Source organism: Chiloscyllium plagiosum, unplaced genomic scaffold, assembly GCF_037043375.1.
Source record: "Chiloscyllium plagiosum isolate Xiang-an unplaced genomic scaffold, Cpla_swu_hap1 HiC_scaffold_42, whole genome shotgun sequence".
Lineage (NCBI taxonomy): Eukaryota > Metazoa > Chordata > Chondrichthyes > Orectolobiformes > Hemiscylliidae > Chiloscyllium > Chiloscyllium plagiosum.
In genome coordinates, this window is record NW_028270180.1 from 7,985,396 (window position 1) to 8,001,624 (window position 16,229).

Consider the following 16,229-nt stretch of genomic DNA (forward strand, 5'->3'; position numbering starts at 1 on the left):
CACTCAGCAGGTCAGGCAGTATCTGTGCAGAGAAAGCAGAATTAACATTTCGGGTCCAGTGACCCTTTCTCATAACTGATCGTAGCTTGGAAAAGGTTGATTATATGTGCAGAAGACAGGGTGGGAGGACGGAGTAAACCATAGATGGAGATAGAGCCCGAAGAGAGAGAAAAACAGTTGGACAGACAAAGGAGTGGGTGAAGATCAGATTGGGAGAGGGAATAGCTGCTAGTGGGGACTACAGTATTAGTAGCTGACAATGGGTTGTGTGTGGTAGCGGCCTATGTGATATCAAGGCCTGGCGTATGGAGGTTGGGGTAAGGACATGGGAGAAAATACTCAAGACCTAAAATTGTTGAATCTAATATTGAGTCCAGAAGTCTGTAGAGTTCCCAAGGAGGAAATGAGGCGTTGTTAACCCAGCCGGCACTGATGCACTGCAGCAGGCCTGAGGCGGAGATGTTGACCAGGGAACATTGTGGGTGCTCCCTGGGCTGTTAGGGATGAGCAATAAATACCACCCCTACTCAGTGACATTCACGTCCCCGATTCATTCATGGCATACCTACTCAGGATGACACTAATTCTGTCAATGAATCAAGTGCTGAGGGTGCAACCGTTACAGGGAACTCCCTCCATAGGCTTCTGTCAGTTACAGCAATTGTAGACCTGATCTCCGTTCCCGGCACCCGCTTTTGAAGGAGCATTTAATAAAAATAAATAAATGGAGCGAAAACTCGGACTCCAGACACACTGAAAAATACATGAATGTTTTTCCTTTGTTCCTCCTCTCGCCCTGGCGGACCCTCACCGCGAGCAATAACAACTGAAGACTGGAGTATGTTCTCCCATTTGACACCTGTCGGTTTGATTTCCTCTGCGAGCTATTTTTAGCTCGACAATTAATGTGCATTTTCACAGAGTCACTAAGCTGTTTATTTTAAATCGATTCACATCTGCGATAAGATAGCACTGACAGGAATTTCTATGACTGCATTAATCAGTCCACTAAAAATAGCTCCAAGAAGGTATTAAGATCACTCATGTCAGTGTCAAACACTCCCAGGTTAGTTCTAAGCATAGATTAGATTTAGAATGCAGGTCTCTCTATGGTTTAGAATAGCAGGTACTGTCTTAACAGAAAAAGAAAAGCAAACTTGCATCAATGAATTTCCTCAACTTGCACCAATTAATTTGCACATGGATAGTAGTCATAGCCCACTCTCTCATTAGGGAGAGGTAACCAATGGTTGTTGAGCCCGAGTCACCTCAGTTGACAGGTAGGGTTGCACCTTCATATTAACCTCAACCACTGCAGGAACTGAACCCATCCTCACACCTAGCACACACCCACAAATAGCCATGGTATGAAGGTGCTGGTGTTGGACTAGGGTGGACAAAGTCAGAAGCCACATCACACCAGGTTATAGTCCAACAGGTTTATTTGAAATCACAAGCTTTCAGAGCGCTGCTCCTTCACTGGGTGTTGAAAGCTTGTGATTTCAAATGAACTGTAGGACTATAACCTGGTGTCTTGTGACTTCTGACTTTGTCCACAAATACCAATCAGGTAAATGAACAGGGGAATGAACTGCTTCTGAGGAAGAGTCACGAGGCCTGAAATGTTAACTCTAACTTCTCTCCACAGATGTTGCTGAGCTTTTCCAGCAATTTCTGTTCTTGTTTGTGAAATGAACAGGGGAGTTACTTCTTTAACATTGAGATTGCAATAGACTGGCACCAGAGACAGATCCTGGTTTCTCTTTGTTCTCTACAGGAACTGGATAAATTAAACCTAAACCAGAAATCTGTAGGTGCTAGTGGTGTTGTGTCCTCTGTGCTTAGCAGTCTGGGTTCACATCTCACCAATACAATAAATTACACAGTTATATCCCTTTGTCAAACATTCTGCTATTAAAAAAAATTGACTGGCAAATATGTTTAGAAAATGATTTCCTTCCCACCTTCATTGTTTTTTGCAATTTGCAGACGAGTTAAAATTCATTTCAAGCTTTTTATCACTTGACATGAGTTCAAAGCTGGCTTAGACTTATGGATGAAAGCCTTGCCTGTGTGCTGCTAACGATCTGAAGCAATGTGTTCGAGCACTCAGCCCAGTTCCTTGTGGACATAGTCTCAGAGTGGAAAATCATTCCTACATTTCCACTAAATTGGTAGTCGCAGTCAGAGAGGCCAGAGAACAGTTCGTACAGGAAATAGCAATGTCACATTATTACAGTCAGATTGTGGCAGAGCAGAAAGATTCAATTCTGCATCTAACTGTTGTATCAAATCTGGAAATATCAGCAGTGCTGAAATTAAATCTTGCTAGTGTGAAATAATGCTGATACAGGGTTTCCATTCAGTTCTCCTACGCTAAAGTTAAGGCATTGAAAGTAGAAATTGAAAAAAATGTACTTCAACTTTATCTTTATATCCAGTTCCATAAACATTTTAACTTAAAAATGACTGTTGTAATATTAATAACCAAATGCTTAATTTGACGCACACTATAAAATTAAGTTTGTAACTTAAAATTAGACTTTTAACTTATTTACTCTAAAGAATCAAATGCTCTTATTGTGACAGCAGATATAATTTATCTGATGAAATCACCATGTTTTAGCTTGGCTCAATTGCTAGTACCCTGGCCTCAGTGTCAGAGAGTCATTGGTTTAAAGCTCATTTCAGGAGCTAAGCAGACAACCATCAGTTCAATGCACTATTGAAAGAACTGTCCTAGTGCGCTAACCACTGCCACCACCCAGACTCAGTAGGAAGTGCACTGACCTCTCATCATAGAAGCAGATTATCTGGGGGATTTGTTGTATTGTTGATTTTGGGATCTTGCTGTGCACATACTGGCTGCCACATCTCTAATATTATAGTCATGATTACACTTCATATGGCTGTGAAAGATCCTATGAAAACTCAAGATCTTTAAAAAATTGTTTAACATCCATCTTTTAGATTGCACAACCAAAACGATTTGAATGGCAATTTACCTCAGTTCTCATTGCTGTTCACAACTTAGCAGTTGCCCTCTGCTTATGTTACAATGATGACAAAGGTCAGAATAATTAACTGGCTTTGAAGTACTTTAGAACATCCTGAAGGAGGTGAAAGGTGCTTTAGAAGTGCAAGATGATACTTTTCCTTCTAACAATTATTTCCACTGCGCTATTTTACTGAGATGTAATTTTATTAAAGCCTATTTTGGGGCGGCACGGTGGCACAGTGGTTAGCACTGCTGCCTCACAGCGCCAAAGACCTGGGTTCAGTTCCCGCCTCAGGCGACTGTCTGTGTGGAGTTTGCACGTTCTCCCCGTGTCTGCGTGGGTTTCCTCCGGGTGCTCCGGTTTCCTCCCACAGTCACAAAGATGTGCAGGTCAGGTGAATTGGCCGTGCTAAATTGCCCATAGTGTTAGGTAAGGGGTAAATGTAGGGGTATGGGTGGGTTACGCTTCGGCGGGTCGGTGTGGACTTGTTGGGCCGAAGGGCCTGTTTCCACACTGTAAGTAATCTAATCTAATCTAATCTAATCTAAAGTAAATCAAAGGGATGGCTAGGATTCACACAATTGCCAAAAATAAGAGGCAGCATGATTTATTGACAGGCAAGCACCCAAATACATGGGTGTATGGGTTCCAATTTGACTCAAAGAAACAGCCTCAACAGACCAGAAAATAATCAAGGAAGCTAATTAAATGCTGGCCTTCACATCTTATGCTGCAGTTATACAAAACCCTGATTAAACCCCACTTGGAGTACTTTCAACAGATTGGGGCACCACATCTTCAGAAGGATAGATTGGCCTTGGAGGGGGTACAACAGGTTAACAAGAATGGTTCCTGGATTTCAGGGGTTAAATAATGAGGAGTGATTATACAAATGAAGGTTGGTTTATCTAGGATTTAGAAGGTTAAGGGGTGATCTGACCCACATCTTCAAAATTGAGTTCAGTTCTGGCCGCCCTGCTACAGAAAGGATATTTATCAAATTGGAGAGTTTTAAAGGATATTACTGGGACTGGAGGGTTTGAATTATAAGGAGAGGCTGGATAAGCTGGGAGATTTTTCACTGGAGCATAGGAGGTTGAGGGGTGACCTTATAGAGGTGTATAAAATCATGAGGGGTATAGATAAGGTGAACAGCAAAGGTCTTTTTCCTAAGGTTGGGAGTTCAAAACTAGCCGGTATAATTTTAAGGTGAGAAGAGCAAGATTTGAAAGGGACCTGAGGGGCAACTTTTTCACACAAAAGGTGGTTCATATATAGAATGAACTGCTGGAGGAAATGGTCGGTGCAGGTACATTTCAAACATTTAAAAGACATTTGAACAGGTACATGAATAGGAAACGTTTAGTAGGACATGGGCCCAATGTAGGCAGATGGGACTAGTTTAATCTGTGAAACTTGGTCAGCATAGATGAATTGGAAGGAAGGGTCAGTTTCCATGCAGTATGACTCTATGACAATTGTTGGACATCTCACTGTCTCTGAGTAAATTCAATTTTCAGCTCCGTACATCCTGTTCATAAAAACAATGAATACTGGAGATTACAGTGGGTCAGACAACAGCCTTGGAGAGACAGCAGCTGAAGAGTCATCTTGACTCGAAACATTAGCTTGCTTTCTCTCCATGGATACTATCTGACCTGCTGTGATCTCCAGCATTTGTTGTTTTCAGTACAGATTCCAGCATCTGCAATAATTTGCTTCTATATCCTCTTCATTTCTCTTCCCTGACCTTTCCATTTCCTGATCGTCCCTCTGAAAAGTCTTGACTCTTCCCAGTGTACAGTTCCATTGGGCTAGGGCAGCACGTCCTGTGCTTTCTTCAAGAGCTGCTTGCGCACAAGCCTAGGAAGTGAATTCTGCTGAACCCTAGAAATAGGAGCGGGAATAGGCCTTTCGGCCCTTTGAGCCGGCTCCATTCTTCTACCTCAGCTCCACCAGTACACGCATAGCGCTTAATCCTCCCATCATCCAAACTTTCATCAACTTCCCCATGATCGAACCAATATGTGAATTAGAATCAGGCCACTCAGCTCCTCAGCCGGATCACCATACAATAAGATCCCAGCTGATCTGATGATTCCACGTTGCTGCCTATTCCTGATAAACTTTCACACGCCTCTTCCTTTTCAAGAATCTATCCAACTCTCCGTTCAAAATATTCAAAGACTTTGCCTCCTACCAACTAAAATTTATCCTCATCTCTGTCTTAAATGGTGACCTCCTTTATTTTCAAGCAGTGATCCCTAGTTCTCGATTCTTCCGTAAGTAGAAATATTGTATCCACATCCATTCTGTCAAAACACCTCAGGAACCCACATGTTTCAATCAGGTCACTTCTTTCTCTTCCAAACTCCAGTGGATACAGACCTTCTTAATAAGATAACCCAGGTATTTGTCTGGTAAACCTCCTATTAACTGTTTCCAATGCATTCCCACCCAACTGAGATATAGAATTCCAAAGATGTATAACTTTTTGATTAATGTTATTTCTCCCCATCTCAGTCCAAAATGGTGGATTCTTTATTCTGAGACTCTGATACTGAGTTCTTTGCTCCACTTCTGGTGGGGAGGGTAGAAGTTTTCAGTGTTTACCCTGTGAAGTCACTTCAGAGCCTTACGGGCAGAATTTTACACATTATGAGGGGCACAAATGACAGCAGAGCTTTCTAGGTTTTCCTATCTGACCACCCATGATTTATGGGGGCAGGGGTGCGAGAGAGGCTTAGGGCATCATCATCCTAGCTGAGGGTCTTAAGCAGTTAGAAGAGGCTGTCAGAATTTTCAGGGAGGAGAATGATAGAATCCCTACAATATGGAAGCAGGCCATTTGACCCATCGAATCCACACCGAAGAGCATCCCATCCACAGCCACCCCACCTACCCTATCCCTGTAACCTTGCATCTCCCATGGCTAATTCACCTCGCCTATACATCCTTGGACACCTTGAATTATTGCAGATACACCCACAATGCTGTTCAGGAGTTCCAGGATTTTGATTGCGCAACAGTGAAGGAATGGCAACCACAATTCCAAGCTGTGACTAACTCAAATGCCATCAGTATTAAGGAATAACAGAGTCATAGAGTCATATAACAAGGAAGCAGACCCTTCAGTCCAACAAGTCCACCATAATCCCAAACTAAGTTTGGGAGGTGATAGCCTAGTGGTATTATCACTGGACAGTTAATCCAGAGACCCAGGATTGGTTCTGTGGAGCTGGGTTCAAAACCTGACAACAGCAGATGATGGAATTTGAGTTCAATAAACATCTGGAATTAATAATCTGATGATGGCCATGAATCCATTGTCAATTGTTGGAAAACCCCATATGGTTCACTAATGTCCTTTAAAGAAGGAAACTGGCATCTTTACCTGGCCCGACCTACATGTGACTCCAGATCCACAGCAATATGGTTGACTCTTAACTGCCCTTTGGCCAGTTAGGAATGGGCAATAAATGGTGGCCTTGCCAGTGATGCCCTCATCCCATGAATAAAAATAACTCGACCCACCTGTCTGTGCTTGGCCCATATCCCTCCAAACATTTCTTATTTGTGTACTTATCTAAATGTCTTTTAACTAAAATGAATCAAAATAAAAATCCAATACTATTGAAATGTAATAACTGTCAGAAATAAGCCTGAATCTCAGGAGCAGGTGCAAGATCCATGTTACTTTCAGTCCACCATTTTAGAATTAATTGTTTAAAATTGCTAAATTATATCATCATGTATAATTTGAAGGTGAAGGTGGCCCAGGTTCAAGATCTTATGTACAGCTGTCGGGAAGTGGAATGACTTGTTCCTTTCTGAAAGGAGGAGGAAATTTAACAGATGTTCCGTAAGTGAGTAGTGCTGCATGAAGCTTTGGACTATGTTACTTTGTCTTCATAAACATAGTTGGCATCTCACTTTTGTACCTGACTTATTCAAATTCTCAAAATTGCAACAAATTTCAGCTGCACATCTCTGATACTTAACAAATGAGCAAGTAACATTTTATGTAAAGCAATGTAAAAATTTACTTATTGACCATCTTATTCCGAAGTATAAAATCATGAGGGGCATGGAGAGGGTGAACAACCAAGGTGTTTGTCCTAGGGTGGGGAGTCCAAAACTAGAGGGCATAAGTTTAAGATGAGATGGGAAAGATTTTAAAAGGTTCTGAAGGGAATCCTTTCCACACAAAGAGTGGTGCGTGTATATAATGAACTGCCAGAGGAAGTGGTGGAGGCAGGTACAACTACAACATTTAAAAGGCATCTGGATGGGTACACAAATAGAGGGATATGGACCAAATGCTGGCAAATGTGACTAGATCAGACTGGGATGTCTGGGTGGCACAGATGAGTTGGACCGAAGGGTCTGTTTCTGTGCTGTATGTCTCTAAATACACACTCAATTAATAAAAATGCCATACTTATTCCACATTACAATGGTGACGATATTAAAAGCACATAATTGACTGCAAAACAGTTTGAGTGGTCATGAGTCCTGAAATGTTACACAGATGCAAGATTGTTGTACTGTGTGCTGACAGCCTAATTATTGATAACGTGATCATATCAATAATCTATTAATTTGGTAGCTTTAATTATAAAAGATTATGCTTTTCTGATAGATACAGTGACACCTTCTAGTATAAAAAGAGAATCAGTTGGCTGGATGGCTGATTTGCAATGTAGAGTGACGTCAACAGCATGGGTTCAATTCCTGCACTCGCTGAGGTTACCATGAAGTATTGTCGACCCAACCTCTCCCCTTGCCTGAGGTGTGACGACCCTTGGATTAAACCATCACCAGTCATCTCTCCCAATTACAACTTTACCTTTGCCTTATTGATTATCAAGAGAGTAACATGTCCCAATAGTTTGATGGTCGTGGCACCATTGAGTGCAGTACTGAGTTTGCTGATCTCAGTTAGGGGAATGAAGAATCAAGACAAAGCGCAAATTAAAACTTCAGTCCCTGATGCACAGTGGTACATCTACAAGTAACAGCTTGCCAAATCTCCTTTGACAACACCTTTCAAACACATGATCTCTACAACCTAGAAAGACAAGGGCAGCAGTTGCATTCGAATATCGCCAGTTGTGAGCTCACCTTCAACCCACTCACCATTCAGACTTGGAATTATATCCATTGTCCCATCACTGGTGCTGGATCAAAATCCTGGAATTCCCTTTCTTCCTGCACTGTAGGTGTCCCTGCCAGATGGAGTGCAAGGATTCGTGAAGGCAGGTCGCCACCCCCTTCCTAAGGGCAGTTAGAGATAACCAATAACTGCTGGCCTGGCCCGCAATCTCCATATCTTTGAAATTAAAAGGGCCAAAAGAACTGGCTTCACTTGGAAAAACTAAAAAAAGATAATTGGTGTCCACCTGCAATTCTGCATTCATCTTGAGTGGCCCAGTTGATATTTGAAACCATTGTGTTGTACTAAACAAGTTCCCCTGACCTGCTGTCACAATCGGCCAAGGGGATCTCCTCCACAGGTATCCCTAGGATAGAAGCTCTGCTTCAGTAGTCCTGATCTCTCGGTCCCCTTGACAAGAACACATCAGCACCTGCTTCCTGAAGCCTCTCACAGCCAGCTGACATCACAGGCATACTCCAGAGCTATTTTGGCATTGAGGGTATTCACTCTGGGAAAGACCAATAAGAATTAGGAGCACAATTAAGCCATTTGGCCCATTCAGTTTGGTCTGCTGTTCGATCATGTCTCTCAACCTCATTCTCCTGTCCTCTTCCCATAACCTTTGAATCCCTCACCCATTAAAAGTATATCTACTTCTGTCTTAAATACACTCAGTGACTTGCCACCACAGCCTTCTGTTACAATGAATTTGACAGATTCACTACCCTCTGGTTGAAGAAATTCCTCCTCATCTCAGTTCTAAAGGATCACTCTGAAGCTGTCCCCTAGAATCCTAGTCTCTCCTAGTGGTGGAAACATCTTCTCCACGTCCACTCTGTCCAAGCCTCTCAGTATTCTGTAAGTTTCAATGAGATCCCCCCCTCATCCTTCTAAACTCCATCCAGTACAGACCCAGAGTCCTCAACCATTCCTCATTGCCCAGCCCTTCATCCTTGGGATCATTCTTGTGAACCTGCTCTGGGCTCCCTCCAAGGCTAGCACATCCTTAGATACAGGGCCCAAAATTGCTCACAGTATTCTGAATGCATTTGACCAGTGCCTTATGCAAAGGATAAACTCAACCCTGTGTCTAACCTTTACTAACAGGCCTTCTCTGGAGATGGAATTTAACTGAAAAGTTAGATCTCTGAAGGTATTGGATTTGACACAATTGCTGGGTGGATTTGGGCACGGTGGGAAAAAGCCATAAAGGGTAATGAGATTTTGTCATCTCTAGAATATTTGTAAAACTAACCAGAACTATTCATCACAAAATAACAATGACATCACATTGGTGCTGATTACTCAATTTTTCATCAACCTACTTCTCAAAACTACAGACAGCCACATGATCCATTAGTCATGAGTCTCAGCAGTGAGATAAAACATGTCCTGCTAACGAACCTTTGTTCAAAGTGATCCCGACAGAGAAACACCCTCTTTAACAGGGACTCTCAGCTATAGCTGTCAGGGAAGAAAATGTATTCCCTTACCTGTTCTGACCTTACTAGTATTTACTTAGAATGTTCAACACATTGATAAATTCCCAAGAGGCTTCACAAGTACAATTCCCACGCAAACTTTGGCCAGCTACACCAACATCACATGAACAAATGAAAAAATCAAGGTGTTTGGCATGCTTGCCTTCATCAGTCAGAGAATTGAGTACTGGAGTTAAGATGCTAATTTGAGGAGGTACAAGAAATTGGTAAGGCCACATCTAGATTCTGGATTAGAGTGATGCTGGAAAAGCACAGCAGTTCAGGCAGCATCTGAGGAGCAGGAAAATCAACGTTTCGGGCAAAAGCCCTTAGAGTCATAGAGTCATAGAGATGTACAGCATGGAAACAGACCCTTCGGTCCAACCTGTCCATGCCGACCAGATATCCCAACCCAATCTAGTCCCACCTGCCAGCACCCGGCCCATATCCCTCCAAACCCTTCCTATTCATATAATCATCCAAATGCCTCTTAAATGTTGCAATTGTATCAGCCTCCACCACATCCTTTGGCAGCTCATTCCATACATGTACCACCCTCTGCATGAAAAAGTTGCCCCTTAGGTCTCTTTTATATCTTTCTCCTCTCACCCTAAACCTATGCCCTCTAGTTCTGGACTCCATGACCCCAGGGAAAAGACTTTGTCTATTTATCCTATCCATGCCCCTCATAATTTTGTAAACCTCTATAAGATCACCCCTCAGCCTCCGATGCTCCAGGGAAAACAGCCCCAGCCTATTCAGCCTCTCCCTGTAGCTCAAATCCTCCAACCCTGGCAACATCCTTGTAAATCTTTTCTGAACCCTTTCAATCGGGCTTTTGCCCGAAACATTGATTTTCCTGCTCCTTAGATGCTGCCTGAACTGCTGTGCTTTTCCAGCACCACTCTAATCTAGAATCTTGTTTCCAGCATCTGCAGTCCTTGTTTTTACCAAGGCCACATCTAGAGTACTGTGTACAATTGTGCTTGTCCTGCTACAGGAAGAATGTTATTAAACTGCAAAAAAGATTTACATGGATGTTACCGAGACTGGAGGGTTTGAGTTATAAGGAGAGGTTGGTTAGGCTGGGACTGTTTTCCCTGGAGTGTGGGAGGCTGAGGGGTGGCCTTATAGAGGTTTATATAATCATGAGGGCATAGATAAAGTCAATAGCCAAGGTCTTTTCCCCAGGGTAGAGGGGTCCAAAACCAGACGGCATATGTTTAGAGTGAGAGGGGAAAGGTTTAAAAGGGACCTGAGGGGCATCTTTTTCAAACACAGGATAGTGTATATGGAATAAGCTGCCAGAGGAAATGGTAAAGGCGAGTACAATTACAACATCTAAAAATCATTTGGATAAGTAAATGGATAGGAAAGGTTTGGAGAGTTATGGGCCAAATACAGGCAAATGGTATTAGTTCAGTTTAGGAAACCTGGTTGGCATGGATGAGTTAGGCCGAATAGAGGCAGGTTCAACCGATGCTTTCAAAAGGGAATTGGACTCTTAACTGAAAATGAACAATGTTCAAGGGTTACAGGAGAAAGGTCAGAGAATGACACTAAATGAAACGTTCATTTGAGAGCGGGTGCAGACACAATGGGCGAAACAGTTTTTTTCGATACTGTCATAATTCTGGTGACTTGGACTTTTCCACCAATTTCATTGTTAAGTACAGATCAATTTTCCAACATGACAAAGAGCCCTCAGCATAAGGACAGGCCATTCAGCCCAAAGGCTTATGCTGGCACTGTTGCTGCCTTCCCCTTTAACTTAAACCTATTGGCATATCCCTGTATCCCTTTCTACCTAGTGTCTATCTATCCTCCAGTGGACAAAGCAACAGAAGTTTGTAGTCATAAAATATATCCTAAATTAATGTTTAGTTTAAAAAAAGGAGTTAGATGATACAGTGGAAAAACCTTTTTTGGATTTTGCATTCTTTGTGCAGTTCCTTTCCAGCATGCGTGTTCAACCTATCTGCAAAATGCCTTTTATTTATTGCACAGTGATGATAATTTCACTGCCCCCTGATGTGCAGTGAAATCAAAAATGATAATTGACTGCATTAAATTATTATCTGACAGCTGTACTGCATTTCTTAAACAACTCTGAATCTCAAAAAAATAAGCCTCATTGCTAATCATAGCACATACTGACCGGTTACCTTTGAATGATTGAACAAGTGAAACTTCGTCTTGTCATGAGGTTTTAAACAAGGATTTTGCACTGACGTAAATAAGGCCCCTTATATATCATGACAGATTAAGAAAATATCCTTATTTAGTTATGCAGGGTTTTAACAGAATCTGCAAATTGCATTGTAATTTTTTTGAGCAGAAATTCAAAACAGATAGCCTGTCAGTTATTTAGATTCACACAGTGGAAGAAGCTACATAAATGACAAAGGGAAGGTACCAGTGAATAACTTTCTGATGACTGAGGTTTACAGCAGTTTGTTGTTGAAGGGCTGACAAAGGGCATATGCCTGATGTTCGGCTTATGCCTGAAACGTCGATTCTCCTGCTCTTCGGATGCTGCCTGACCTGCTGTGCTTTTCGAGCACCACACTCTCGATAGCAGTTTGTTACCACCTGACTGTACTGCCCAGTATTGTGTTCAGGAGAAAATCGGAAATTGAAGTGCCATATTTATCCAACTGTGAGCAAATGAAAACCAACAGGTACAACTCCACATCCAACCATGTGACAGCAGCTGGGGTTGGGCAGTATGTGGTGTATTGGTAATATCACTGGGTTAATAATCTATATAGCCCAGGCTAATGTTTTGGGTCCACACCTGCTGATGGTAAACTTCAAATGAATAAAGGTTGGGAATTGGAAGCTAGTCTGAGTGATGGTAACCATGGAGACTATAGTTGATTGTTGTTCACAAACCCATTTGATACATTAATGCCCTTGTGTAAAGGAAATCTGCCATTCTTATGCAGACTGGGCTGCATGTGACTACAAACCCATAGCAGTACATGTAACAATAAAATCTAAATCTAAACCTAAACATTGATTCTTAACTACCCTCTAAAATGGCCTAACAAACTTCTTGGCTCAACAGAACAGAAATAGAATAGAATAGACATTTATTATCATGCGTACTTTTACATTAAAAATACAGTGAAAAGTTTTATAAGTTGCCCTATCTCAAGGCACCAATATCAATGACAGAAATCAAACATAATAATTATTTAAAATTTCAAGGGCAATTAGGAGTGGGTAACATGCCACTAAAGTGCATTTAAAAAAAATGGGCTTAGCAGTGGGTGCAAAGATCGGATCACTTTATTTAATGATGACACCAGTGTTTGTTAAACAACAGGTTATAGATTTGAATCCCACTCCAGAGCCTATGATCTAGACTGCCTCTGTTGTGTGCTGATGCACTGCTATTGCCCAGATTCAATCTTCAACTGAGGAGAAAGGGAATAGCATGGCAGCAGGATTTCAGGTGGATGTTGAAGGGGAATTGCAGGAAACTTCAAATGAACACTACTCCTGTGTGTGCACAATCAGGCAGTTTCATATGTTGCTGCATACCAACTCCAATTACTTACATTCAGATAACACCTTTGATGTACCAATGAATTCTGAGGTATTTACCAAAATGTAGTCAGGCCACAACTGAGGGTGTCAATGAAAAAGATGCTATGACAAATGGTTTTGAGTAAAATCTTAAAAGTGTGAGGGTTTGGAGACAGTTAGAGAGGGAATTTCATGCCTGGAGCCCAGGTAACTGAAGGCATGACCACCAAGTGAAGGGCAAAGGAGGTGAGGAATGGAAAGAATGTACAACATTTTCATTACCATGTAACTGCGTGTAAATCAGTAAACTACACATATAAAAGTGTCTGTGGAACAGCGAACTGCTCTTAGACACTAATCATCCTGTGCCCACAGACATTTAACCAGTCACTATATTACTTGCTACTGCCATTAATTAATTAATTAATGTTGTTTATTAGGGTAAAACCATTGCTTTGCCTGAAATTATCTAAGCAGTGAAATCATGGAAATAGCCAAAGAGAAAGGGAGCGGTAGAGAGCGGGGAAGAGACAAATGCGAACAGAAATAAGGAGGGGAAGGAGTGAGAGAGAGGAACAAGGGAAGGTGGGTTGGAGAAAGAGTCTGACCTAGTACATAACAATTAATGTTAAATAATGTCAAACTTTACCAGCATCCAACTTATTATTGTTTGTTCATGGGAGGTGGTTGGTCCTGAAATTGTTGCTTATTCCTGGTTGCCTATGATCATTGTGTGAACCTGGGACTATGTCAAAGGGTGCTTAAGAGTCAACCACTTTGCAATAGGTCTAGACTGACATGTAGGTCAGACCAGGTAAAGAGGGCAGATATCCTTCCCTGAAAGGAACTAGTGAACAGATGGGTATACATGATGATCGATAATGGCTACAATGAGTCTTTTAACTCAATTTTTAAAAATTGAATTTGAATTTCACCATCTGCCCTGATAGGGTTCAAAACCTTGTCCCTAAAACAGCAAGTATTAGATTACCGCATATGTACAGTGTACTATTAAATATATAAAATCCTGATGGAACAGGACAGGTGAGATATGTGAAGACTGTTCCCAATGTTGGCGAAGTCCAGAACCAGGGGTCACAGTCTAAGAATAAGGGATAAGCCATTCAGGACTGAGGTGAGGAAGAAGTTCTTCACTGGGAGAGTTGTGAACCTGTGGAACCCTCTCCCACTGGAAGCTATGGGACAAGTTGGTTAGTTATATTCAAGAGGGAGCTGGAACACGGCCCTTGCAGGTAAAGGGTTCAAGGGGTGTGGGGAGAAAGCGGGGGTGGGATACTGAAATTGCATGATCATATTGAATGAAGGGTCGAAGGCCCTTTGTTGCATCTATTTTCTATGTTTCTAACCAGACGGTCACTCTGTACTTACACAACGCAATTTAGTCATTTCTTTTGACCACTTTGGTTGCTTTTGACCACTTTGGAGAGAGTTCCCCTCCCACATTATAACCGGGCACAGCCTTCGCTGACATTCCGGAAGAGATTATTCCTGACCGTGTTGATGAATATGGGATTATTGATGTCGAATTGGTTTTTCTAAAAGATGTACAGTAGGCCCCACTAAGTTAAAACGGGGTAATCATCAAAAGGAATTCATCCTGAGTGCCGCCCCCCCCCCACCCTGTTCACCTCAAATAAATATATCTACGAGCAAAATAGAAACCGTTTCCTCACACGGATTTCCCCTGAATATTTATGAATTCCTGTTTAAAGATTGCACTGCTCCCTCGAGGTCGAGTCACGCCTGTAATCTCAACCAGTTTTCAGAAATTTCATGGCTCCCGCTTTCTACCGCCTGGTAACAGCGCCTCAGCAACCGCTGCCCTGGCCACTTAAAAAACATGTAAATATTGTTGATACATTGAAATCCTTATTGTGTCTCTGGGTGCTTTGTAAGTTTCGAGGCCTGGATGGTTTTCCCTGTTCTTGATAAACACACACATGTAGACACCTGCACAATACATAAACATTTAAACACGGGTCGTGAGGCGCTGCACTTCATCTTCCCGTTTGAAAATGCAAACACGACTGTTCTCCCAGTCCTCTTCAACCCTTCCCTCGCGGTTACTTGCATTGACTCAGAAGTAAGGAGTTATATAATGTACATTTGGAACACTGCATTTTTTTTTCACAAGCGACTCGAGAAATAGGCTGTTATCTATTTAATCCCCCCCCCCCCTCCTCCTCTGTCTCTCTACGTGTAAAAGGATGGATCGTTAGAAATTGCATCGTTACCTTCTGCAAGTCACGTCCTGGAAAGCCAGCGAGCGTGTCTCCTCACGGAGAGAGGGGGGAGTGCTGGGGCTTTCTCGCTGATCTCGCACGGGGTTCAGGTTGTTTCATGGAAGTCTTCTTGTCTCACGCTCTCTCTCTCTCTCTCCTTTAGTGGATTTGGCTTCTACCCAGACTAAAGCTGCTCTTGCTCAGGAACAAGGAGCGGAATAAAAATGCTAGCGTCATCACCAGCGGAGTGTTTGGAACGATCGGCTGAAAAGACCCAAACAAAACCATGCGCAGGTTTTAACAGCTACACACACACACACACACACAGGCACATGCACGCACTAGATAACAGTGTGTGTGTGTATGTGTGTGTGTGGGGGGGTAAATACTTGACAATAATGCACACATACACACAAACCACCTCTGCTCCCAACCCCCACCGCAACCAAACGGAGAGAGAGGTTTCCTCTCAGCGGGGGAAAGACACTGGGCAATTAACACGGGAGCTGTCCAGCGTGCTGAATCCGCCAATTTCCAGGAAAGCTCTCCGCCGTGCAGGAACGTGCTCAGAAACCTGAGACAGCTCCTATTATAGAAGCGACGATGTTCTTCACGCTCGTTTTGTTGGCGATGATTAAATCCTCGTCTTCTAATTAAAGTGGAATCGGTCTGAGCGTATTTATATGCCTCTGTATATGGGCTGTTGCAAGGGTTTATTTTTAATCAATACACGCTGGAAGGACGGCAGATTATAAGATTTCGTCCGTTTTGTATGGGGGGGGGGGGCAAAGTATCCCCGTTATCTCGGCGGTAT

General features: G+C 42.4%; 1 protein-coding gene across 2 annotated transcripts in view; it reads right to left on the reverse strand.

Moving 5' to 3' along the window:
• Nucleotides 1-15,895, reverse strand: part of tmem266 (transmembrane protein 266) — a 156,186-nt gene extending 140,291 nt beyond the window's left edge. For both annotated transcript variants that reach the window (XM_087982041.1, XM_043680377.2), the window contains exon 1: nucleotides 15,428-15,895. The gene's annotated coding sequence lies outside the window, so the exon portion shown is untranslated. The remainder of the gene's footprint in view (nucleotides 1-15,427) is intronic.
• Nucleotides 15,896-16,229: the final 334 nt, after the last annotated feature.